We start from the raw sequence: 26,449 nt of genomic DNA on the forward strand, positions 1-26,449 counted from the left end.
CAGGGGAAGCCAGGTAAGTAAATGAGCGGGAGCAGAATCGAAGGACTTATTGATGGGGTTAGATGAAGAGAGATTTTGCGATGTACATTCCGTGTAATTCTATATAAATAAGAGATCGGCGCAGATTTTCCTGCTGGTTGACACTGAAGGTTATTGCATCACCTGGCAACAATGAATGCAGTAAATTTGAGCAGGAGAGAGGAAGCACGTCCATTCAGAAGCTCGTACGATTTTCTATTCTTTGAAATTAGTGGACAGGAAATCAAGACAGCTATGTTTGGGGTAAGGTTTACCTTGCCTGTTGACTTCCCTTTATTGACTGTCATAGAGTCATAGAGATATACAGCATGGAAACAGGTCCTTCGGCCCAACTTGTCCATGCCGACCAGGTTTCCTAAACTGAACTAGTTCCATTTGCCTGTGTTTGCCCATATCCTTCTAAACATTTCCTACCCATCGACCTGCCCAAATGTCTTTTTAATGTTGTAATTGTACCCGCCTCTACCACCACCTCTGGCAGCTCATTCCATACACACACCACCCTCGGTGTGAAAAAGTTCCCCCTCAGGTCCCTTTTAAATCTTTCCCCTCTCACCTTAAACCTATACCCTCTAGTTTTGGACTCCCCTACCCTCTTGAAAAGACCTTGGCTACTCACCTTATCTATGCCCCGCATGATTTTATAAACCTCTATAAGGCCACCCCTCATCCTCCTACGTTCCAGGAAAAAAAAGTCCCAGCCTATCCAACTTCTCCTTATAATTCAAATCTTCCAGTCCCAGTAAGATTCTTGCAAATCTTTTTTGCACTCTTTCCAGTTTAACATCCTTCCTATAGCAGGGTGGCCAGAATTGTACACAGTACTCTAAATGTGCCCACACGAACATTTGTCTTATCACATATTACTCGACACAACTCTTGTTCTGATCTGGACAAGTGGATGAATGTAGCAGTTCGCACAGATATAGTTAGAAACCTGACTTTCGCAGCTCCCAAAACAATTTTAGACAAAATTGCTACACTGGGTAGCAAGTCATGCTACACATGATAAGGACAGAAATTTGAATGATTGGTTATAGGGTGTCCCTCCATATCAAGGCACTTGTTGACATGTTGACCCCTATCAGTCAGGGGTCAACATGTAAGAAACATAGAATCAGAAAATTGGAGCAGGAGGAGGCCATTTGGCCCTCTGAGCCTGTTCCGCCGCCATTCATTATGATCATGGCTGATCATCCAATTCAATAGCCTGACCCCGCCTTCCCTCCATATCCTTTGATCCGCTTCACCCCAAATGTTATATCATAATGTTCAGGGCAAGACCTGAACCAATTCTGAAAGATGTGGACAGATATATTGCAATGGTGAGCATGCTCTATAGCAATTTAACACTGCAGATGGGAACCTCTTTCCATTGTTCAAACTTGCCAGTCAGATTATTGGATGTTGAGTTCTGCCTACTTTAGAGGATGGTTACTGTTGTGAAGTTGAGTTTGTGTAGTGTGGTCCCTTTAAAAGCTGGTTTAGTGTTCAGTGCTCGGATGTTTAAAATGCAAATGCTGATAGGGTACACAGATTGCAACATTTGTAATGAGGACCAAGCATCAGGGTTGCCTTGTAACAGGCTTTGCAGGCATTTGAAATTTGATAGCCTATCGGTTTAAAGAAGACACTCAGCTGTCAGGAACCTACAAATTTGAATTTGGCTGTTGTTGACAACATCAGATCAATCCCGGTGTAGGAAGATTGATAGGTCATCACAATTATAAGGAGGAACTCAACTCCCTGCCTGCAGTTCTCCTGAAGAGCTGCCACCTCTCAACACCTAGAGAGGGAAGAGCAGCTCCTGCCAGCTAAAAAATATCTCGTAAGAGAACTCTCCATCTATCTACCAAAAGGGTACGAAATCAGAACGAGCTTACAGACAGTGGAATCACCAGAAGAACTCCAAAGGTTTTTCCAAAGCCACAAAGCCTGTTTGTATATTTTTCTGAGAGTGACTAAATTATTATTATTATTTTTGGTTATGCATGATCCTTGTATTTATTTGAACAGCATTCCAGTAGAACCTTACTTTAAATTATATGTTACTTTTTTAGTTAAAGTTCCCGGTTGGTTAAATAAATAACTTGTTAATTATTCACTTAAAGTGAGTGTCAGGTATTTCTGTTAATAAACCTCTGAACATTAATGAAGAACAGTTAACACCTTCCCAAAAACATTTGACAGATTACGAAGCAAAGTAGTCCTCTTTGGGGGTTTGGCATGGCTTCTCAAAAGGCGACCAACCTCTGTGTCGTAACATTACCAACCTAAATAGTTAATCCATTGACTAAATTTCACACAATTCCTGGGCAAATTAACCTTCCAGCCAGGGGAAAGATCCTTTCTGCATCTACCCTGCATCGGGTTGCCATGTCAACCTTTCACATTACACAATTCTATGAAGTCCATGGATGGTTCAGTGACAGTTGTTGGCAATCAAATTGATGGAACAGATCTAACAGACCCTACACGAAAGGAAAGTTCTTCCAAGATGACATAGAATTCTACTTTAAAAGCTAATAACTCTTTTGGTGCTTCACCAGTTCTATCTTTGTGGAACCTTGACATATCAATCCCATAGTTCTTTTTATATGAAGCTAATTCTTAATTACTTGCAGATTGAGCCACATCTAAGTAAAAAGGCATCCAACACCATTAACAATACATTATCTAATGTTCCAACACATTTCCAACTTTATCCCTCATTCATAATCTTCTGAGAATGGATTGCAGAAACATTCAATATCTTCCAGGACAGGCTTTTTAATTAAGTTTCAAAGTTTATTTATTAGTGTCACAAGTAGGCTTACATTAAGAATGCAATGAAGTTACTGTGAAAATCCCCTAGTCTCCACACTCCAGCGCCTGTTCAGGTACACTGAGGGAGAATTGAGAATGGCCAATGCATCTAACCAGCACGTCTTTCAGACTGTGGGAGGAAACTGGAGCACCCGGAGGAAACCCATGCAGACACAGGGAGAATGTGCAGACTCCACACAGACAGTGACCCAAGCTGGGAATTGAACCCAGGTCCCTGGTGCTGTGAGGCAGCAGTGCTAACCACTGTGCCACCATGCTGCCCAGTAGCCTACCTGATTGGCACCACATCATCTACCAGCACACAGTGACAGCAGTGTGTACCATCTACATAATGCAGTGCAGCAACTCGTCAAGGCTTCTATAACAGCACCTTCCAAATCTGTGACCGAAAAGATCAAAGGGCAACAAGCACATGGGAAAACTTCCACCTGTACCTTCCTCTCCAAGCTTCCAATGGTCCGGACTTGGAAATATGTTACCATTTCCTTCATTGTTGCTGGGTCAAAAACTCAAAATTCTGTACCCAACAGCACTCTGGGTGAACCTACATCACACAGGCTGCAGTGTCTCAAGAAGGTGGCTCACCACCATGTCTTTAGCGGTAACTGGGGATGAACGATAAATGCTGATCTTACCAGCAATGTCCACCTGCTGTGAAAAAGCTTTTAAAAACTAAATAAAAGGCCATCACAGTGCCTTCCTGGCAGTACTAATCTACTCAACAACACTTTGGACAGGTGCATGGATGGGAAAGGTTTAGGGGGATACGGGCCAAATGCAGGCAAATGGGACTAGTTCAGTTTAGGAAACTTGGTTGGCATTGGACGAGTTGGGCCGAAGGGCCTGTTTCCATGAGGGTTTGGCTGCGAGTGATGCAGGTAGAGGGATCCAGGAGGCAGGGTTGCAGGAGCCTTAGTCTCTGAACTTGTCCAACTGGTTTGAGATTCTTGCTCCCTGTGTGGACGGAAACAGTTACTGCAGGGAGGATGAGCAAACTGGCCAAGGTACCGTGGTACAGGTAGCCGTTCAAGTGGGAGAAGCAAAAAGAAATGTAGTCGTAATTGGGGATAGTATAGTTAGTGGCATTGACACTGTTCCCTGTGACCAGGATCGAGAATCCCAAAGGTTGTGTTGCCTGCCTGGTGCTCAGGTTCGGGATATCTCATCTGGGCTGCAGAGGAACTTGGAGTGGGAGGGTAAAGATCCAGTTGTCATGGTCCACGTAGGTACCAATGACATAGGTAGAACAAGAACAGAGGTTCTGCTCAGGGAGTATGAACAGCTAGAAGCGGAATTAAAAAGCAGAACCAAAAAGGTAATAATCTCTGGATTACTACCTGAGCCACGAACGAATTGGCACAGGGTCAATAAGATTAAGGAGGTAAATGCGTGGCTCAAAGATTAGTGTGGGAGGAATGGGTTTGAATTCATGGGACATTGGCACCAGTATTGGGGAAGAGGGGACCTGTTCTGAGGGGCCGGTCTTCATCTGAATCGTGCTGGGACCAGAGTCCTGGCGAATCGTATAACTAGGGCTGTAGATAGGGCTTTAAACTAAATAGTGGGGGGGGGGAGGGTTCAGTTGTATGGAGAATTAGAAAATCAAAGGTAAAGGAGAGGGTAGAAGTGCAGGTTAATGGAACTGAGGGCTCAGGAGAGGTCAGTAAAGTTTCCAGACCATGTAATAGAACAGAGAGTATAGAAGGTGGCAGGAATCTAACCTCAGGCAGTGCAAAAAAGGTGACAAGTATGAGAAGGGAAGTGGTCAATGCAGGACTGAGGGTGTTGTACCTAAATGCGTGCAATATATGGAACAAGGTAAATGAACAAGGTTGAGCACATTGAAATTGGCCGGCATGATGTTGTGGGCATCACAGGGACATGGCTGCAAGGGGATCAGGGCTGGGATCTCAATATCCAAGGATATGTGTCCCATTGGAAGGACAGGCAGATGGGCAAAGGGGGCGGGGTTGCATTGTTAGTAAGGAATGAAGTTAAATCGATAGCAAGAAACGATATAGGATCAGAAGGCATAGAATCTCTGTGGGTAGAGTTGAGGAATCGCAAAGGTAAAAAGACCCGAATGGGAGTTATGTACAGGCCCTCAAGCAGTAGTCAGGATGTGGGGCAGGAAATAAATCAGGAGATAGAAAAGGCAAATAAAAAAGGCAATATTACAATAATGATGGGGGACTTTAATATGCAGGAGGACTGGGAAAATCAGGCAGGTAGTGGATCCCAAGAAAAGGAATTTGTGGAATGTCTAAGAGATGGTTTTTTGGAGCAGCTTGTGACAGAGCCTACTAGGGAACAGGCAATTCTGGATTTGGTGATGTGTAATGAGGCAGACTTGATTAAGGAACTTAAGGTGAAGGAATCCTTAGGGAGCAGTGACCACAATATGATAGAATTTACTCTGCAGTTTGAGAGGGAGATAACTACAAAGACATGAGGGAGGAACTGGCTAGAGTTGATTGGAAAGGGAGCCTAGCAGGGAAGACAGTGGAACGGCAATGGCAGGAGTTTTTGAGAGTTATTCGGGAGGCACAACAGAAATTCATCCTAAGGAGGTGGAAATATGCTCAGGGAAGGACGAGGCATCCCTGGTTGATGAGGAAAGTCAAGGACAGCATAAAAGCAAAAGAAAAAGCATACAAAATGGCAAGAATTATTGGGAAGCCCTTAAAAGTGAGCAGAGGACAACTAAAAAAGCAATAAGGGGGGCGGGGGGGGGGGGGGGGGGGAGAAGATGAAATATGAGTGTAAGCTAGCTAGTAATATAAAAGAAGATAGGAAGAGTTTTTTTCAATACATAAAAGGTAAGAGAGAGGTAAAAATAGCCATTGGATACTGGAAAATGAGGCTGGAGAAGTAATAATAGGAAACAAAGCAATGGCAGAGGAACTGAATAGTTACCTTGCATCACTCTTCACGGTGGAAGACACCAGTGGGATGCCAGAGCTCCAGGAGAGTCAGGGGGCACATGTGAGTGTAGTGGCCATCACTAAGGAGAAGGTTCTGGGGAAACTGAAAGGTCTGAAGGTGGATAAATAACCTGGACCAGATGGACTGCATCCCAGGGTTCTAAAAGAAATAGCTGAGGAAATTGTGGAGGCATTCGTGGTGATCTTTCAGGAATCACTGGAGACAGGGAGGGGACCAGCGGACTGGAAAGTAGCGAATGTAACACTGCTGTTTAAAAAGGGAGGGAGGCAGCAGGCGGGAAATTATAGGCCGGTTAACCTGACTTCACTGTTGGCAAGATTTTAGAGTCCATTATTAAAGATGAGATTACAGAGTACTTGGAAGTGCATGATAAAATAGGATGGAGTCAGCATGGCTTCGTCAAGGGGAGGTCATGTCTGACAAATGTGTGAGAGTTCTTTGAGGAGGTGACAAGGAAGTTAGATAAAGGAGAACCATTGGATGTGATTTATTTAGATCTCCAGAAGGCCTTTGACAAGGTGCCGCATAGGAGACTGTTAAATAAGTTAAGGGCCCATGGTGTTAAGGGTAAGATCCTGGCATGGAAAGAGGATTGGCTAACTGGCAGAAGGCAGAGAGTGGGATAAAGGGGTCTTTTTCAGGATGGCAGCCGGTGACTAGTGGTGTGCCTCAGAGGTCAGTGCTGGGACCACAACTTTTCACAATATATATTAACGATTTGGAGGAAGAAACTGAAGGCACTGTTGCTAAGTTTGCAGATGATACAAAGATATGTAGAGGGACAGGTAGTATTGAGGAAGCAGGAGGGCTGCAGAAGGACTTGGACAGGTTGGGAGAGTGGGCAAAGAAGTGGCAGATGGAATATAATGTGGAAAAGTGTGAGGCTATGCACTTTGGAAGGAGGAATGGAGGTATTGATTATTTTCTAAATGGGAAAATGCTTAGGAAATCAGAAACACAAAGGGACTTGGGAGTCATTGTTCAAGATTCTCTGAAGGTTACCATGCAGGTCCAGTCGGCAGTTGGGAAAGCAAATGCAATGTTAGCATTCATGTCGAGAGGGCTAGAATACAAGAGCAGCGATGTACTTCTGCGGCTGTATAAGGCTCTGGTCAGACCCCATTTGGAGTATTGTGAGCAGTTTTGGGCCCCATATCTAAGGAAGGATGTGCTGGCCTTGGAAAGGGTCCAGAGGAGATTCACAAGAATGATCCCTGGAATGAAGCGCTTGACGTATGAGGAATGGTTGAGGACTCTGGGTCTGTACTCATTGGAGTTTAGAAGGGTGAGGGGGGATTTTATTGAAACTTACAGGCTACCGTGAGGCCTGGATAGGGTGGACGTGGAGAGGATGTTTTCACTAGTAGGAAAAACTAGAACCAGAGAGCACAATCTCATGGTAAAGGGACAATCCTTTAAAATAGATTAGGAGGATTTTCTTCAGCCAGAGAGTGGTGAATCTGTGGAAATCTTTGCCACAGAAAGCTGTGGAGGCCAGGTCATTGAGTGTCTTTAAGACAGAGATAGATAGGTTCTTGATTAATAAGGGGATCAGGGGTTATGGGGAAAAGGCAGGAAAATGGAGATGAGAAAAATATCAGCTATGATCGAAGGGCAGAGCAGACTCGATGGGCTGAATGGCCAAATTCTGCTCCTATGTCTTATGGTTTTATGGTCTTATGCTGTATATTGCTGGAACTTTATGAGTCCCAAGTGTCTTCATTGGTTCAGCGATGACACTTCCACTTCTGAGTCAGAAGATTATGCATTCCAGCCTCCCTCCAAAGTCTTCAGCGCATAATCTGGACTGACTGACAGTGGGGAAATGCTCCACTGTTGGATCCATTGTCTTCTGGGTGAGGTGAAGAACTGCATTCTTCCTGCTTCCTCAGGTGGATGTTGTAAAAACTCATCATACTATTCAAAGAAGGGCAAAGAATTTGTCTCAACCAACATCAGTAAAAACATCAAAGGATTATCTGTTCATTCGAGTGAAGGGACTCCAGAAACCGAGGCCATCCTTTTTGGGACATGAGGAGGAATTTCTTCAGTCAGAGGATGAGGAATCTGTGGTAGTCATTGTCACAGAAGGCTGTGGAGGCCAAGTCATTGAGTGTACTTAAGACAGAGATAAGTCGGCTTTTGATTGGTAAGGGAGTTGAGAAACTTATCAGCCATGATTGAATGGCAGAACCGGCTCAATGGGCCGAATGGCCTATTTCTGCTCCTATATCTTATGGTCTTCTGGGTCAGAGAAGGTTAAACGGTGATTTAAGGTGAGTGTTCAAATTGTGAGGGATTATCATAGAGGAAATAGGGCGAAGGTGTTTATACTGGCAGTAACTAAAGGACACAGCTGTGAGATAATTGATGAGCGAACCAGACGGACGGTAAGGAAAAACATTTTGCCATAGCAGGTTGCTAAGATCAAGAATGCACTCTTTGAAAAGGTGGTGCAAGCAGATTCAATTGCCACTTTCAAAAGGCTGTGGGGTAAATACTTGGTGAGGAAGAAATTGCAGGAGAAAGAAGAAATGGCAGGGGAAAGAGCAGGGGAGTGGGACTAATTGGATTGAACCATCAACGAGCCAGGTTCGGCACAATCGACCAAATGGCCTCCCTCTTTTTGTATAATTTATCATACTGTTGTGTGTGATAACTTCCCGTGTTCACATTGCTGCATTTCCCTACACTACCACTGTGACTGCTTCAAAAGTCTTTAACTGGCTCTAAAAGATGTCATGGAAAGGTCTGCAAGTCCCATCTTTCAATATATTCAGCAGATGATATTTGAGGGTTTTTGGGGCCACTCATTTAGTATAAATGTACTTAATTCTCACTATCAAGACCCAGGAAAATATGTCATTCAAACTAAGTGGAACTCATTAAGCATCAGCTACAACTGTAAGGTAATTAAGATTGGTCGTTCTTCTGTAAGAAAAACATCAAAGTGCCGTGTAAAGTGTCCACTTTCTGCATTGTCTGCCTTCCAGCATTGTCTGCGTTTTGATGCACAGTCTGCGTTTGAATATGCTTTTGTTCCAGCAGATCATTTACTCCTTGTATCTTACAGTGTGACAACTTCAAATAACATTACAATGAAGGAAAAGTGGTATCCCCCCTTGGGACGGGGGACAAAATAAACCAACAGGCAGGATCGTCCAGATGTTTCCAGCATTGCTGGTGCCTCACCTTCCTGTTAATCCCAAGATAAATAGCAGCTTCATTATATGACCATCTCAAGGGGGGTGACTTTACAAATTAGAAAAATAAATACATACTTCAGCTCAAGTATCTCCCTCTGCCGTTTTGTGATTTTTGATTGTCAAATGGCTAAATACGCTAAGATACTTCCGTTTCACAAGTTGAAGGGTCAGTGAGCCTTTCACCTCCCCACGGTTAGAGTTGAACACTGTATCCTGCTCGCTGGCTTTGTAATAACTGCAAATTGAATTCAGTTCCACGTGTCGTGGACAGATAAAGTTGTGTTTGTTTAGCTCTTTTGATGTGACTATTAAAAGGAGCTTGGGCCCAGTTATCGTTTATTTAGACATACCTATACAAATTTATGATTTCTTCTTTAGGAACTATTTGGAACACCCAAGGTATAGTGATTTTTTTTGTGGGGGGGGGCGGCGTAATGTTTGATGTCCACTGTTGATCTCTCGACAGGCTGGCACTCCAACATGAGAGGATGGTGTTGTATCTTGTGTGGGATGTTGAATCGAGGCTTTGCCTGCCTTCTCAGGTGGATATTGAAAGAATCCCATAGCCCTATTTTGAAGGACAGCTGAGGAGGTCTCTGGGATCTTATGCCTTGGTCAATATTTATCCCTCAGCCAACAGATTTTCCACATTGTAAATAATGGCCATGAAAAATGGAGGTCTACGGATTTACCATTGCAGTAAGATGTTGTGCTGTAAGAAGGTAAACTCAAGGAACGAGACTTTATGTATTTGCTCCTTAAAGTAGATGAGTTCTCATATTTCTTTTCAGAGGTCAAGTGTACTATCTAATGGAAAGGGATGCACACAGAGCACCTCCCAAAGGACTTAGCCCTACCCTCCACACCAACCCCCCCTCCCCACTTCTTTCCTACCTTTTAACCAGCTTCATTCAAAGCATTGCCTTTCCAATCCCACCTGCCCGCTCATACCAACCGTGGAATTTTCCCGTCCCGCCCGCCATGTGAATCGTAGTGGGCGGGGGAGGCGGACCATGCAAAAGTCCATTAACCTCGGCCTGATTTTCCGGTCTTGGGGTGAGTGCGGCTGGAAAGTCCCAATCTGTGTTTTTGCCATTGTAATATCCGGCTCAATTGGCTTCTTAAAAAATTCAATTCCTGTTAATTATTTTTTCAAAATGGCAGGGGCGGTGGGGGGGGAGGCGGGACACAACTACCTAACATTTTATAGGAAACACGTTGGGGGCAGGCAGGAAGGTGGTGGGCTAGCCACCTGTCATACTTTACATGATGTGGAGATGCTGGCGTTGGACTGGAGTAAACACAGTAAGAAGTCTCACAACACCAGGATAAAGTCCAAAGTCCAATAGGTTTATTTGGTAGCAAAAGCCACTAGCTTTCGGAGCGCTGCTCCTTTGTCAGGTAAGTGGGAGTTCTGTTCACAAACAGGGCATATAAAGACACAAACTCAATTTACAAAATAATGGTCGGAATGCAGTCTTTACAAGTAATCAAGTCTTAAAGGTACAGACAATGTGAGTGGAGAGAGGGTTAAGAAATGTGTAGTGTGTCTCCTGCCAAGACAGTTAGTGAGATTTTGCAATCCCAGGCAAGTTGTGGGGGTTACATGAACCCAAGATCCCGGTTGAGGCCATCCTCATGTGTGCAGAACTTGGCTATCGGTCTCTTCTCAGTGACTCTGCGCTGTCATGTGTCGTGAAGGCCGCCTTGGAGAACGCTTACCCGAAGATCAGAAGCCGAATGCTTGTGACCGCTGAAGTGTTCCCCAACAGGAAGAGAACACTCTTGCCTGGTGATTGTCGAGCAGTGTTCATTCATCTGTTGTCGTAGCGTCTGCATGGTCTCCCCAATGTACCATGCCTCGGGACATCCTTTCCTGCAACGTATCAGGTAGACAACGTTGGCCGAGTTGCAAGTGTATGGACTGTGTACCTGGTGGATGGTGTTCTCACGTGAGATGATGGCATCCGTGTTGATGATCCAGCACGTCTTGCAGAGTTGCTGTGGCAAGGTTGTGTGGTGTCGTGGGCACTGTTCTCCTGAAGGCTGGGTAGTTTGCTGCGGACAATGGTCTGTTTGAGGTTGTGCGGTTTTTTGAAGGCAAGAAGTGGGAGTGTGGAGATGGCCTTGGCGAGATGTCCATCTTCATCAATGACATGTTAAAGGCTCTGGAGAAGATGTCGTAGCTTCTCCGCTCCAGGAAAGTACTGGACGACGAAGGGTACTCTGTCCGCTGTGTCCCGTGTTTGTCTTCTGAGGAGGTAGGTGTGGTTTTTCGCTGTGGCATGTGAGAAGTGTCGATTGATGAGTCGAGCGCCTATCCTGTTCTTATGGGGGCATCTTTCAGTGTCTGGAGGTATCTGTTGTGATCCTCCACAGCTGAGCAGATCCTGTGTATACGGAGGGCTTGTCCGTAGGGGATGGCTTCTTTAACGTGCTTAGGGTGGAAGCTGGAGAAGCGGAGCATCGTGAGGTTATCCGTGGGCTTGCGGTACAGTGAAGTGCTGAGGTGACTGTCCTTGATGGAGATGCGTGTGCCCCAGAATGCAACCGATTCCGGAGAGTAGTCCATGGTGAGTCTGATGGTGGAATGGAACTTGTTGATGTCATCATATAGTTGTTTCAGTGATTGTTCACCATGAGTCCAAAGGAAGAAAATGTCATCAATGTATCTAGTGGATAGCATCAGTTGAAGGCCCTGTGCGGTGAAGAGGCCTTGTTCGAAACTGTCCAAGAAGATGTTGGCATATTGAGGTGTGAATTTGGTCCCCATGGCTGTTTCGTGTGTCTGGATGAAGAACTGGTTGTTGAAATTGAAGACGTTGTGGTCCAGGATGAAGCGGATGAGTTGCAAAATTGCATCTGGAGATTGGCAGTTGTCGGCGTTGAGTACTGAGGCAGTTGCAGCAATGCCATTGTCGTGTGGGATGCGGGTGTAGAGTGCCGAGACATCCATTGTGACGAGGAGTGCTTTGGACTCATGGTGAACAATTGAGTTTGTGTCTTTATATGCTCTGTTTGTGAACAGAACTTCCACTTACCTGACAAAGGAGCAGCGCTTCGAAAGCTAGTGGCTTTTGCTACCAAATAAACCTGTTGGACTTTAACCTGGTGTTGTGAGACTACATACTTTACATGGCCCCGGTCTCCACCAAGAACAACACCCAGCATGCCAGAGGGTGAGTAAAATCCAACCCATGAAGATTGCTCTCTCAAGACAGAGACAAAAGAAATAGAGAGAGATACGTGGGGCGGCATGGTGGCACAGCAGTTAGCGCCGATACCTCACAGCACCAGTGACCCGGGTTCGATTCCCGACTCGTGTCACTGTCTGTGCAGAGTCAGCACGTTCTCCCCGTGTCTGCGTGCGTTTCCTCCGCGTGCTCCAGCTTCCTCCCACAACCGGAAAGACATGCTGGTTAGGTGCATTGACCATGCTGAATTCTCCCTCAGTGAACCCAAGCAGGCGCCCGAGTGTGGCTTTTCACAGTAACTTCATTGCAATGTTAATGTGAGCCTATTTGTGACACTAATAAATAAACTTTACTTTTTTATCCTGTTATATTTTGTAATAATTCCACGGAAGCGAAAGTCCCATCACCAAGTTACTTTATTTACACCATACACCATACTCAGCCAGCTCTCCAGTTGCTCCCTGCTGAATGCAGGCTGGGAATCTGACACACCTGCTTTAAATAGGGAGCATGAGGCTCCCTGATTTAACCATCAATTAGGACCCATCAGGTATTTATTTTCTGGTACCAACTTAAGGACTCAACAGGTATCTCTTTTAAGGTACCAACTTAAAGGGACTCATCAGGTAGTTCATACTCTAGCAAGCCATCCTCATTAACCTGGCTGAAGTCATTCAGAATGGGATAGTCAATCCTGTTATTGTACATACAGGCAATGCTGGGCCATGTTATACATGCGGTCAGTACAGTCAGTCATGTTGTAGATACGGGCAGCACTAAGTCATGCTGCGCCCGCCATCAGCACTGGGTCAGTCAGTCTTGTTATGTGTACAGTCAGTACTAGTTACTTCTGTTATGCATGCAGCTGGTTCTGTGGGGCATATAGTTAGTACTGGGACAGTCAGCCCAAGCTACGCACACACACGCATGCACAAACACACAATCAGCCATGGTACATGCTCTGTTGTTATGCATACAGCCAATACTGGAATGATCAGTTCTCTTATTCACGGCCAGTACTGGAACAGTTAGCCCAGTTATAGACACAATCGGACACGGCATTACCAACCGGTGTCCGAATCTACTGGAAACAGGTTTCTAGTGTATTACAGCTCTGCTTGCAATCATAGCTTCAGCTGATACAATTTCTTCAAACACAAGTCGGGGAGATTTATATTCCTTATGTCGACAGGTCTGCTATTCCGAACATGAAATCTTTTTCTCCAAAGCACGTGCTTGATCTGACTTACTATTGGGTGCTGCTATCGAAAGCAAAGAAAAACACCTTTTCAACCTTATTCTACTCACACTGTCGACAGTTCAGAGATGAAAAATTTAGGTGACCATCGAATCGTGTGTTGCGATTTCAGGTTGAAACCCCAGCTACGTGAACGCAGTCAATGCACAGTGCACATCATTCAATAGAAACATAGAAACTAGAAGCAGGAGTAGGCCATTTGGCCCTTCAAGCCTGCTCTGCCATTCATTTTGATCATGGCTGATCAACGAATTCAATATCCTGATTCCCACCTTCCCCCCCATATCCCTTGATCCCTTTAGCCCCAAGAGCTACATCTAATTTCTTCTTGAAATCGCACAACGTTTTTGCCTCAACGACTTTCTGTGGGAGTGAATTCCACACATTCACCACCCTCTGGGTGAAGAAATTTCTCCTCACCTCAGTCCTAAAAGGTTTACCCCTTATCCCCAAACTCTGAGCCCTAGTTCTGGACTCCTCCACCATCGGGAACATTCTTTCTGAATCTAATGGCGAGAGTTGCGCATTTTTAGAGGGAGAGAGGTTTTTCGCCAGTGTGAAATTGAAGGCTTTTGCAGCATCAGCTGCCCTGACACAGTTCTTACCGTGTATAATATTCCTTCTTCCTGTCATTATGTTCTGGAGACTGGGAAAGAAACGCAAAACGGGAGATGACAAATATGTGTTTGTCTTTTCTTTCTTTTAACCCGAGATCTCCACATTCACCATTTAGGGGACTCTCTAAGTGGCCAGGATTGTGGAGTTATTTAGCATGGCGGGGAAGGAATGCCCCTTTACATCACAGAATAGATCCTGTAATATCTTAAGTATCATCATAAAGGTCTTACAGAATTTACTGCCCATTCCACGCAAACCTAAAAACTTGATTCCCCATCCTAAGATAAATTACACGGAATATAGTCCGTGCAATAACGTGGTACGGATAATTAATTAGCCAAATAAATGGGAAAAGATGAATATTCCAATCAAATGATTGCTTTCATCCATCTCCTCCCGGCATTAGTTAATCGATCCTGTGTCCAATATCAATACCCTGAAAGTATCAGTTTAAAAATGATGCACTGATAATGAAATTTGTCATGTCACCCAGCCCTGATATATATTACACTAATCAAACTATACTACCAGGTGGTGGCAGGGCATAAAAAAAGATTGTAAAAGATGTGATTCACAGTGTTTCAATTTGGATAATCACATGTAAGTTATAGCCTATCATGGCTAAGTGTATCGGTGAGGCTTTATTAAATTGTTAGGTGCTCAGAGTTAATTGAAAAATGTTATCTGCTATAATAATTTAAGATGGTTAGATATCTAGTTAAAAAGAACCCCAATCATATCCTCTGGATTAACCCTGTGAGGTCAAAAGCATTATCCCTGCACCAGCGTGAATCAATATGACAAGCGATAAACTGCTTAGATTGCAAATAGGAAGTTCCATCTGGAGTAACGGAGGCAGCAGGAAGACATGATGGAAGCGTATCACTAGGGCAAGATGCAGTGCAGAAGATGCAGCAGCAGTCGCGTGGCGATATGCCCCTTTGCATTTTAGGCAGAATACTGCAGTATCAACCATATCCAGTCACAATGGATGTCAGAGATGAGTCTAGACTTGTTTTATGCTGTTTATGTTCATTTATTATTGTCACAAGTAAGCTTACATTAATTAACACTGCAATGAAGTTACTGTGAAAATCCCCTAGTCACCACACTCCGGCGCCTGTTCAGGTATACTGGAGGTGCCGGAGCAAGGCAACTCCTTGCAAGCTGTGCCCAGTATACCTTCTAATTCTATCTTTTACTCTCGTTCTATGCTTTTAAACCTTTATTCTAACTCTTTTACATTCTGCACTCTCTCGTTTCCTTCTTTATGAACGGTATGCTTTGTCTGTATAGCGCACAACAAACAGTACTTTTCACCGTATGTTAATACATGTGGCAATAATAAATCAAATCAAAATCAAACCGAGGGAGAATTTAGCATGGCCAATGCACCCAACCAGCAATTCTTTCGAACTATGGGAGGAAACCGGAGCACCCGGAGGAAATCCACGCAGACACGGGGAGAGAACGTGCAAACTCCACACAGACAGTGACCCGAGCCAGGAATCGAACCTGGGACCATGGCTTTGTGAGGCAGCAGTGCTAACCACTGTGCCGCTGAGATGTAGTATTGTTATCTGAGGCAGTTGCTGCCTAGCTACTTTAAAGTGTCTGCAAGAAAGAGTGGCAAACATGAAAATAATAGGTGCAGCTCGCTGGATGGATTAGCGATAAAGTGCAATGGCCAGCGTGCGCAGGTCAGGAATATCCTAAATGCCGGCCATGGTTTGTTGGTTAGTAGCCTCATGTCTAATACCTCAGCACTCAGTCTGGAGTAATATTTCCATGTATGTTTGAGGGAGTGCCGCACTGTTGGAGGTGCCATCTTTCGGGTGAAGCATTAAACCTAGGCCACATCTGCCAAGATCCCTTGGACTGTTTTGAAGAGAGCGGGTTTCTTGATCTGTATTTATCTCTCGGCCAACATCACTAACATAGATTATCAGGCCACATTCCTACCTGTGGGGCCTTGCTGAGTGCTGTGTTTCCTACTTCTTCTTTGGAGGCAGTCACTCAGGATCGAGGATGACTTACTTCCATTCCAGTCTGATGGGGTTTGAGATAGCTGATAAGTACATTGTGGGACCTCGAGATTGCATGTGGAAGGGGTGGTAGTTTGAAGGGCTTGGTAGATGGTTATGTAGAGGTTTGTGCACTCCTTCAGAAGCCTCGGCTTTACCTCCGCACATTCCCAACAAAGCCCCTTGACATGTTCAGTGCCTTTCCAGGTGGGAATGGAGCATTCTCCATTTTGGTCGGTCACAAGCCAGGGACTCCAATGAGTTGTTGGGTACGTTTGACCACTTTGAGGATTCTTTTGAAGATATCCATGAAGCATTTCCAGCAGAAAATTAGAAATAGGAGCAGGATCAGGCCATTCAGCACCTTGAGTAGTTATGCCAGTCAATAAGATCATGGCTGATATAATGTGGCCTTAACACCACCTTTCCTGCCATAATCCTTGACTCACTTGTCAATCAAAATCTGCTTAAATCAGCCTTGAATATGTTCAATGACCCAGCCTCCCCTGCTCGTAGAAGGAGAGAATTCCAAATACTAAAGACCCTCTGAAAGAAGGCATTCTTCCCCATCTCCATCTTAAATGGGAGATCCCTTACTTTGAAATTGTGACCCCCTAGTTCTCGATTTTCCCATGAGGTGAAATGTCCTCTCAGCATCTACCCTGTTAAGCCCTCCTGAGAATCTTGAGAGAAGTTGGATAGGCTTGGCTTATTTTCGTTGCAGCAGAGAAGACTGAGGGGCGACCTGATTGGGGTGTACAAGAACCTTGTACACGGACAGAGTGGATAAGGACATGGGCAGAGTGGATAAGGAGCAACTGTTCCCCTTAATTGAAGGGTCAATCACGAGGGGACATAGGTTTAAGGTGAGGGTCAGGAGATTTAGGGGGGGGGAATGTGAGGAAAAACTGTTTTACCCAGAAGGTGGTGATGATTTAAAATGTGCTGCCTGGGAGGCTGGTGGAGCCAGTCTGCCTCACATCCTTTAAAAAGTACCTGGATGAGCACTTGGCACATCAGAACATGCAAGGCTATGGGTTAAATACTAGTAAATGGGATTAGATGGAAGGTCAGTTGTTTCTTGCATATCGTTGCAGACTTGATGGGCTGAAGGGCCTCTTCTGCACTGTATGATTCTGTGATTCTATGATTCTAAGATCACCTCTCAATCTTCTAAACTCCAAAGGATACAGACCAAACCTGCATTGTATTTCCTTACAAGATTATCCCTTCATCCCAAAAATCAGTCAAGTGAACCTTTGCCGAACCACTTCTAATGCAATTATGTCCTTTCTTAAGTAGGGAGACCAAAATTGTATACAGTACTCCAGATGAGATCTCACCAAGGCCCTGTACAACTGCAACAAAACTTCCCTACTTTTATATTCCATTCTCCTTACAATAAACAACAATATTCCATTTGTCTTTGTAATCACCTGCTATACCTGAATGCGAGCTTTTTGTGATTCATGCATCAGGACACCCAGATCGCTCTGTGATCTCTCTCCATTTAAATAATGCATTGCTTTTGTATTCTTCCAGCCAAAATGGACAACCTCACATTCTCCCACGTTATACTTCACCTGCTATATTTTGTCCAGTCACTTAACCTATCCATATCGCTTTGCAGATTCCTTACGCCCTCTTCGCAACTTACTCTCAGACCCATCTTTGTGTCATCAGGAAATTTAGCAATAATATATTTGGGATGACGGATCCAAGTCTGGCACTGGAGAGAGTGCAGAGGAGATTCATTCGGTTGATTCCGGAGTTGAGAGGGTTGACTTATGAGGAGGGACTGAGTAGACCGGGACTATACTCATTGGAATTCAGAAGAATGAGGGGGGAATCTTACAGAAACATATACAATTATGAAGGGAATAGATAAGATGGAAGCAGAGAGATTGTTTTCACTGGCAGGTGAAACCAGAACTAGGGGACACAGTCTCAAAATAAGGGGGAGCAGATTTAAAACTGAGTTGAGGAGGAAATTCTTCACTCAAAGCATTGTGAATCTGTGGAATTCCCTGCCCAGTGAAGCAGTTGAGGCTACCTCGTTGAATGTTTTTAAGGCAAAGATAGATTTTTGAACAGTAAAGGAATTAAGGGTTATGGTGAGCAGGCGGGTAAGTGGAGCTCAGTCCATGAAAAGATCATCCATGATCTTAATGAATGATGGAGCAGGCTTGAGGGGCCAAATGGCCTACTCCTGCTCCTAGTCCTTATGTTCTTATATTCTTAAGTCAGTAATATTGACTGTAAATAGTTGAGGCGCCAGCATCAATCCCTTTGGCAGTCTGGTAGTCACAGTTTGCCAATCCAAAAATGAGCCATTTATCCCTATTCTCTGCTTCGTGTTAGCTAACCAATCCTCTATCCATGATAATATGGTACCCTGACACCAAGTGCTCTTATTTTGTGTCACAAAAGTCCAAAGATGTGTGGGTTAGATTGATTGGCCATGCTAAAATTGCCCCTTAGTGTCCTGAGATGCGTAGTTTAGAGGGATTAGTGGGTAAAATGTGTAGGGATGTAGTGGTAGGGCCTGGGTGGGATTGTGGTCGGTGCAGACTCGATGGGCCGAATGGCCTCTTTCTGTACTGTGGGGTTTCTAAGATTCTATGATAACATTTGATACCTTAAGATGATATGGCACCTTATCAAATGTCTTTGGAAATCCAAGCACACCACATCTACAGGTTCCCCATTATGCATATTGCTTGTCAATTCCTCAAAAGATTCTAATAAATTATGATTATTTTTCTTTCACGAAATCATGTTGACTGCCTGATTACATTAAAATGTTCTAAGTGTCCTGCTCTAACCACCTTAATAATAGCTCCTAGCAATTTTCCTATGACAGATGTTTAAAAGCCATGTGGTCTTATATCCCTGCTCAATGAGGGTGCCTAAATCAGCTTCTGCACCAGGCTGTGTTAGGTTCACACCCAATATGTCCCTGAGGCCATCTAATTCACTTCTTGCACCATGAAGTATTAACTTATCCACTTAGTGAAAGTGATCCACATTTCCCTTTCCTCGCCAGAGCACAGTGGCAGGTTTTCATTGAAAGACTTTGCACCAGGATAGCTGGTTAGACAATTTATGTCCAGTTGGTGCCAACACGCTGCTACATGCCAATTCTGACGTTGAATGATAGTGCGTAAAACCAACACAGAATGAGGCTGAGAATGAGTGGGCAAGAACTACGTCAAGTAAAGCAATTAAATGGCACAACATTCACAGCGGGAGCTGCAAAGTTTGTCTCAGACTTTCTTAGAAGAGAGAAAATAATTTAAAACTACATTTTTTTTAAAAAGAAAGGTTTTTCTTGCACAGTCCATCAATGGGAGTTTGGCAGTCTGCAGTATTTGCATAAAGAGTAACTTGCCTCAACATTGTTTTCTGATGTTCTGATCCTGTCTCAGTTGACAGCAGTACTCTGGCAGCTTTGCACAGAACAAATGTAACTTTAATTGTACTCTGAGCTTCCCCAATCCCTTTCAAGGATTAAGAAGTCCCATTGAAGTTTCTTATCAAGGTTGTGGCAAAAATCTACTGATTTCTTGGGGCAATTAAGTCCAATCCGGAGCACCTTATATAATTAAGAAAAAAAAATGCTGGTTCCTTCCAAATAAATTTCTTTGAGATTTCCACTGTCCTTGAATAAAGTTTGCACAGTGGCACAGTGGTTAGCACTGCTGCCTCACGGCAGTGAGACCCGGGTTCGATTCTGGCCTCGGGTGACTGTTTGTGCGGAGTTTGCTCATTCTCCCCGTGTCTGTGTGGTTTTCCTCTGGGTGCTCCCGCAGTCCAAAAATGTACAGGTTACGTTGATTGGCTGTGCTAAATTGTGGCTCGTTTCAGGGGGATTAGCAGGGTAAATATGTGGGGTTACGGGAATAGGGCCTGGGTGGGATTGTGGTCGGTGCAGACTCGTTGGGCCAAATGGCCTCCTTCCGTAGGGATTCTACATTACAATATCATTTGGTTATTTTTTATTCATTCGTGGGACATGGACGTCGCTTGCTAGCCAGCATTTATTGCAATTTATGATACGTTTTTTAGAATTGATCACATTGCAGCCCAGGTTCTAATGCTACCATTAGAAATTAGTGAGGCTCAGTAAACTAGATCACCTTGGATCTAGTCTAAGAACTCTGGTTACTGATGTGCCAGTCAAGTACGGTAGTACACACTGATGCACTGCCACTCCCCAGAAAGTAGCTCCCCAAGTCAGTCACAGCCCAGGTTACTGAGTAAAACTGGCTAATGATCACACTGTGTCATGTATATGTACCACATGTACTGAATACCATGAATATAACAAATGCTAATGTTAATTAAAGAGCATGTTCCAGCAAAAGGGGAAAGCTAAAACGCATTTTGATGTAACATTATGTAGTTATTGCAATTAAGTCGCACTTAACATATGACATTCCTTTGCTGACTATTTACACAGATTTTTAAAAGACTAGTTGACCTGCCCGGATAATTGCGGAGAGAAATTTATATGAATGTTAACGTTAATTGGACAGTATTTCTCAACTCCCATTATATTAAGCTGGATGCGAGATAGGCAGGAGGGAGAAAGGAATAAAGTTAAAAGTTTATTTATTAGTCACAAGTAGGATACATTAACACTGCAATGAAGTTACTGTGAAAATCCCCTAGTCGCCACACTATAGCACTGTTCAGCTACACTGAGGGAGAATTTAGCATGGCCAATGCACCGAACCAGCTTATGCCTTTTGGACTGTGGGAGGGAACCAGAGCACCTGGAGGAAACCCACCCAGACTATGTGCAGACTCTGCACAGACAGTGACTCAAGCCGGGAATTGAACTCAGGTCCCTGCTGCTGTGAGGCAGCAGTGCTAACCACTGTGCCACCTCAGAATAGAATGATATGTTGATGGGGTTAGATGAGGTAGCACAGGAAGAGGGTTGGTGCCTAATAGACATAATAGACCACTTGGGCCGAGTGACCTGCTCTGTGTTGTAGGTTGTATTCAATATAAACTAGACAATAAGCAAGATTTGTGGAAATTTTTTACATGCAATTCTATTTAGCGTTAAAAATCCAACGCCTAGCGGCAGTGTGGGACTGTATTTATGGGATGTTTCCATCAAAATGTTGGCCATGAGTATATCTCCCCGTGTCTGTTATTTTGCCTTTGTGTGATTGTGAAAACAGAGATTTCAATTTATTTATCACAGTCAATGGAAATAAAAAATTGGAGAGAGATGTAAAAAGGGGCTTGTCCTTATTCCTCCTCCAGCTATACAAGCCTTCAAGATCTCTAAACTCCTTCAATTCTGGCCTCTTGTACACCTGCAATTTTAATTGCTCCATCATAGCTAACTGTGCCTTCAGCTGCCTAGTCCCTCGATTAGGTGCATTGACCCAAACAGGTGTCGGAGTGTGGCGACTAGGAGAATTTCACAGTAACTTCATTGCAGTGTTAATGTAAGCCTTACTTGTGACCAATAAATAAACTTTTTAGGCTCTGACATTCCCTCCTAACTCTCTCCCCCTCTATCTTTAAGGTGCTCATTAAAACTTTGCTTTTTGATCAAACCTTTGGTCTACTGTCTTAATATCTGCTTATGAGACTTGAGGGTAGCACGGTGGCATAGTGGTTAGCACTGCTGCCTCACAATACCAGGAACTTGGGTTCAATTCCAGCTTTGGGTCACTGTCTGTGTGGAGTTTGCACATTCTCCCCGTGTATGTGTGGGTTTCCTCCGGATGCTCCGGTTTCCTCCCACAGTCCAAAGATATGCAGGTTAGGTTAATTGGCCATGGGGTTGGGGCATGGGTGGGAATGTTGTTAGTGCACGCTCGATGGGCAAAATTGTCTCCTTCTGTACTGTAGAGGATTCTATGAAACAACTTGGGGTATTTTACTCCTTTCCAGGAGATATATAAATGAAAGTTTTGTCGTTGAAAGAGCTGCCAACCTGCTATTACTCATTTCAATCATCACATCGGGGCGGCATGGTGGTTACCACTGCTGCCTCACAATGCCAGGCACCCGGGTTCAATTCCGGCCTCGGGTGACTGTGTGGAGTCTGCACATTTTCCACATGCCTGCGTGGGTTTCCTCTGGGTGTTCTGGTTTCCTCCCACAGTCCGAAAGATGTGCAGGTTGGGTCATGCTCAATTGCACCTTAGTGTCAGGGGGTATTGGCAGGGTAAATACGTGGGATTATGGGGAGAGTGCCTGGTCGGGGACTGTTGTCAGTGCAGGCTTGAGGGGCCGAATGGCTTCTCTCTGCTCTGTAGGGATTCTATGATTCTATGATAATGTCAATATTGTCCCTGATGAGTTGGCCCAATATGGGGCGGGGGGGGGGGGGGGGTGGGGGGGGGGGGAGAGGTGGGTGAGGTTTAAGAGCAAATAAAGAGTTGAAAGAAGGCCGCTAAGCCAGCTTGCAACCCCCTTTCACATTTTCTGGTACATTAATTGGTTGTGAGTGATCTGTGCATACAACGTGAGTGAGGTGACAGACAGTGGGGGTGGGGGGGGGGGGGGAGCCGGTTTGAAAAAAATTAAAAGCACGGGGAGAGATTAAAAATAAAACAAATTTAAAAGCACGCTTAAAAATCAGCTTGTGCTGCAAAATCATTCAGAAGGAGGATTATTATGTTACAAGTGTCAGCAGAGCGATTGAATATAACATTTGATCCCAAAAGGTCAGGGGGGTGAAGCCGCGTTCTGGCCTTTGAAAAGCTTTCAGTTTATCTACATCTTTCTCCCCAATCAGGGTTGCGAAATGCTTGAAACGCAGTGTAATCAGTGTGTCAATTGGAGGCTCGCTAATATTTTCAATTAGCATAGCACGGCACAGAATTAATGCAATTTATGGCTGGCCGGTTTATACTTTTTTCAAAGAATGTGATCAAAGCACTTTTGCTAAATTTTATGCTCACATCAGATAAGGATGGAGCAAACACTTGGTAATTTCAGGACGAAGGTGTTAATAACTGAGCATTTGACAATAAGGCAAATATAATCACCGCAAGCCCTGATTATCATCACAATTCTATGCTATGTGCAAATAAAAGAGATCAGGACGATAAGGGTTAAAAAAAATACTGGTAGCTGCAATCTAATGCAGGCTCCTTGTTGCCTGCTGAGCCGGACAAGCCTGAGCCAGTCTGAGTCCCAGCAATCGCCTCAAGAGCAAAGCAGAGGAACCAGTTTTACTGGCTGGGCTGACCTGCATTGTGGTGTATGGTATCAGCGGCTGGGCCTAAAGACAAGCTGGGAGGAGTAGGAAGATTCAAAAGGTATAAACAGCAATTATCAGTGTCAGGCTGCCATTTCTAGCACCTCCCTTCAACCCTGTTATTTTCTGAAAGCTGAGACAAGGTCAATTTCTCAGTCGCCAGCAACAAGACACCACCACCACCGTCACAACAGTAGATGCTACCATGCGAGAGTAACACTTGCCGATTAAATCATAGAATCCCTACAGTGCAGAAAAGGGCCATTTAGCCCATCAAGCCTGCACCAACAACAATCCCACCCAGGCCCTATCCACGTAACCCGACGTATGTGCCCTGCTCGTCCCCTGACACCAAGGGGCAATTTAGCATGGCTAATCCTACCCATCTACAGGTCTTGGAACATTAATGGGGCAATTTAGCATGGCCAATCCACCTTACCAACACATCTTGGGACTCTGATGGGGCAATTTAGCATGGCCAACCCACCTCACCTACACATCTTAGGATATTTATTAATGGGGCAATTTAGCATGGCCAATCCACCTAACCAACACATAGAAATCATAGAAATCATAGAAACCCTACAGTGCAGAAGGAGGCCATTCGGCCCATCGAGTCTGCACCGACCACAATCCCACCCAGGCCCTATTCCCCTATCCCCACATATTTACCCACTAATCCCTCTAACCTACGCATCCCAGGACTCTAAGGGGCAATTTTTAACCTGGCCAATCAACCTAACCCGCACATCTTTGGACTGTGGGAGGAAACAGGAGCACCCGGAGGAAACCCACGCAGACACGAGGAGAATGTGCAAACTCCACACAGACAGTGACCCGAGCCGGGAATCGAACCCGGGACCCTGGAGCTGTGAAGCAGCAGTGCTAACCACTGTGCTACCGTGACATCTTGGGACTCTGATGGGGCAATTTAGCATGGCCAACCCACCTCACCTACACGTCTTGGGACATTAATGGGGCAATTTAGCATGGCCAATCCACCTCACCTACACATCTTAGGATATTTATTAATGGGGCAATTTAGCATGGCCAATCCACCTAACCAACACATCTTGGGACTCTGATGGGGCAATTTAGCATGGCCAACCCACCTCACCTACACATCTTGGGATATTAATGGGGCAATTTAGCATGGCTAATCCACCTCACCTACACATCTTGGGATATTAATGGGGCAATTTAGCATGGCTAATCCACCTAACATCTTTAGATTGTGGGAGGAAACCGAAGCACCCGGAGGAAACCCACGCAGACACGGGGAGAACGCGCAAACTCCGCACAGACAGTGACCCAAGCCAGGAATCGAACCCAGGTCTCTGGCACTGTGAGGCAGCAGTGCTAACCAGTGTGTCACTGTGCTGCCTATACACTGATTGAGCTGACTGTTTCAGAAAACAGTGTGCAGTATCAAAGAAAATCTAAGTCATCTTTTTTATATGTGATGAACACAGAAAATGCAGGAAATGCCCAGGAATTTGGGCAGCATCAGTGCAGGGAAACAAGAGCTAACATTTCATGTTGATGACCTTTCATTGGAACAATCCTTTATCTGTCAATTTAGGTGAGTGTGGCAGGTTGGGTGCAGAAACGACTGAAGTATAAAAAATCCTCCGGCAATCAATTTTGAATGGACCTACCATATATTAAGCTGATCTTTCTCTAGCTGCAACTGCAACACTATTCTGCACCCTCTCCTTTCCTTCTCCCCTATGTACTCTATGAAGCGGTACAGTGGCTCAGTGGTTAGCACTGCTGCATCACAGCATCAGGAACCCAGGTAGAATTCCCAGCCTTGGGTCACTGTCTATGTGGAGTTTGCACGTTCTCCCCGTGTCTGTGTGGGGATGCTCTGGTTTCCTCCCATTGTCCAAAAATGTGCAGGTTTGGTGGATTGGCCATGCTAAATTGCCCCTTAATGTTGGGGGATTAGGGGGGTAAATACAGGGGTAGGGCCTGGGTGGGATTGTTGTCAATGCAGGCCAGGTGGGCCGAATGGCCTCCTTCTGCACTGTAGGGATCCTATTCTATGAGCAGTATACTTTGTCTGCACAGCGTGCAAGAAGCAATACATTTTCACTGTATCCCGATACACGTGACAATAATAAATTGCATCAATTTCGTTTGCTCCTTGGGATAGAAGCTCGCTTTGCAAAAATTTTCAATTTTAACCCAGCAAAAATGTATGAGTAAAAGAAAATGCCTTTTTACCAAAGCATTTGGGAGTGTGAAGGAGAAGCATGAGCAAAGCAGTGATGTGTTTGGAATATTCAACATGCAGAAAATCCTTCAGCAACAATATTGCAAGTGGGGGTTTGCTCATATTAATAATAATAATTCAACAATATGTAGGCAAAACCTATAGGAACCCGGTTGATGTCTTTTAATTGCTATCCTACTGCATATTGAGAATTTATATTGTTGTTCATTGGTGAGATGCTGGCACCATTGACAAGATATTTGTTGTAAGACGTTTAACAACACCAGGTTAAAGTCCAACAGGTTTATTTGGTAGCAAAAGCCTCACAAGCTTTCGGAGCCCCAAGCCCCTTCTTCAGGCAAGGGGCTTGGGGCTCCGAAAGCTTGTGTGGCTTTTGCTGCCAAATAAACCTGTTGGACTTTAACCTGGTGTTGTTAAACTTCTTACTGTGTTTACCCCAGTCCAACGCGGCATCTCCACATCAAGATGTTTGTTGCCCATCCCTGATGTGCACCCTGAGGTGGTGCTTTGATTCAACTTCAATGGCTTGCTCGGCCATTTCAGTCAGCGGTTGAAGAAAAGGTAGGAATCAGGTAGGCAGTGGCGCAGTGGTATGGTTGCTGGATTTGTAATCCAGAGACTCAGGGCAATATTCTGGGCACCCGGGTTCAAATCCCATCACGGCAAAGATGCTGAAATTTGAATTCAATGAAGAAATCTGGAATTAAAGGTCTAATGATAACCATGATTGTTGGAAAAACCCATCTGGTTCACTAATGTCATAGAAATCATCATAGAAACCCTACAGTGCAGAAGGAGGCCATTCGGCCCATCGAGTCTGCACCGACAACAATCCCACCCAGGCCCTACCCCCACATATTTACCC

Source organism: Mustelus asterias, chromosome 20, assembly GCF_964213995.1.
Source record: "Mustelus asterias chromosome 20, sMusAst1.hap1.1, whole genome shotgun sequence".
NCBI lineage: Eukaryota > Metazoa > Chordata > Chondrichthyes > Carcharhiniformes > Triakidae > Mustelus > Mustelus asterias.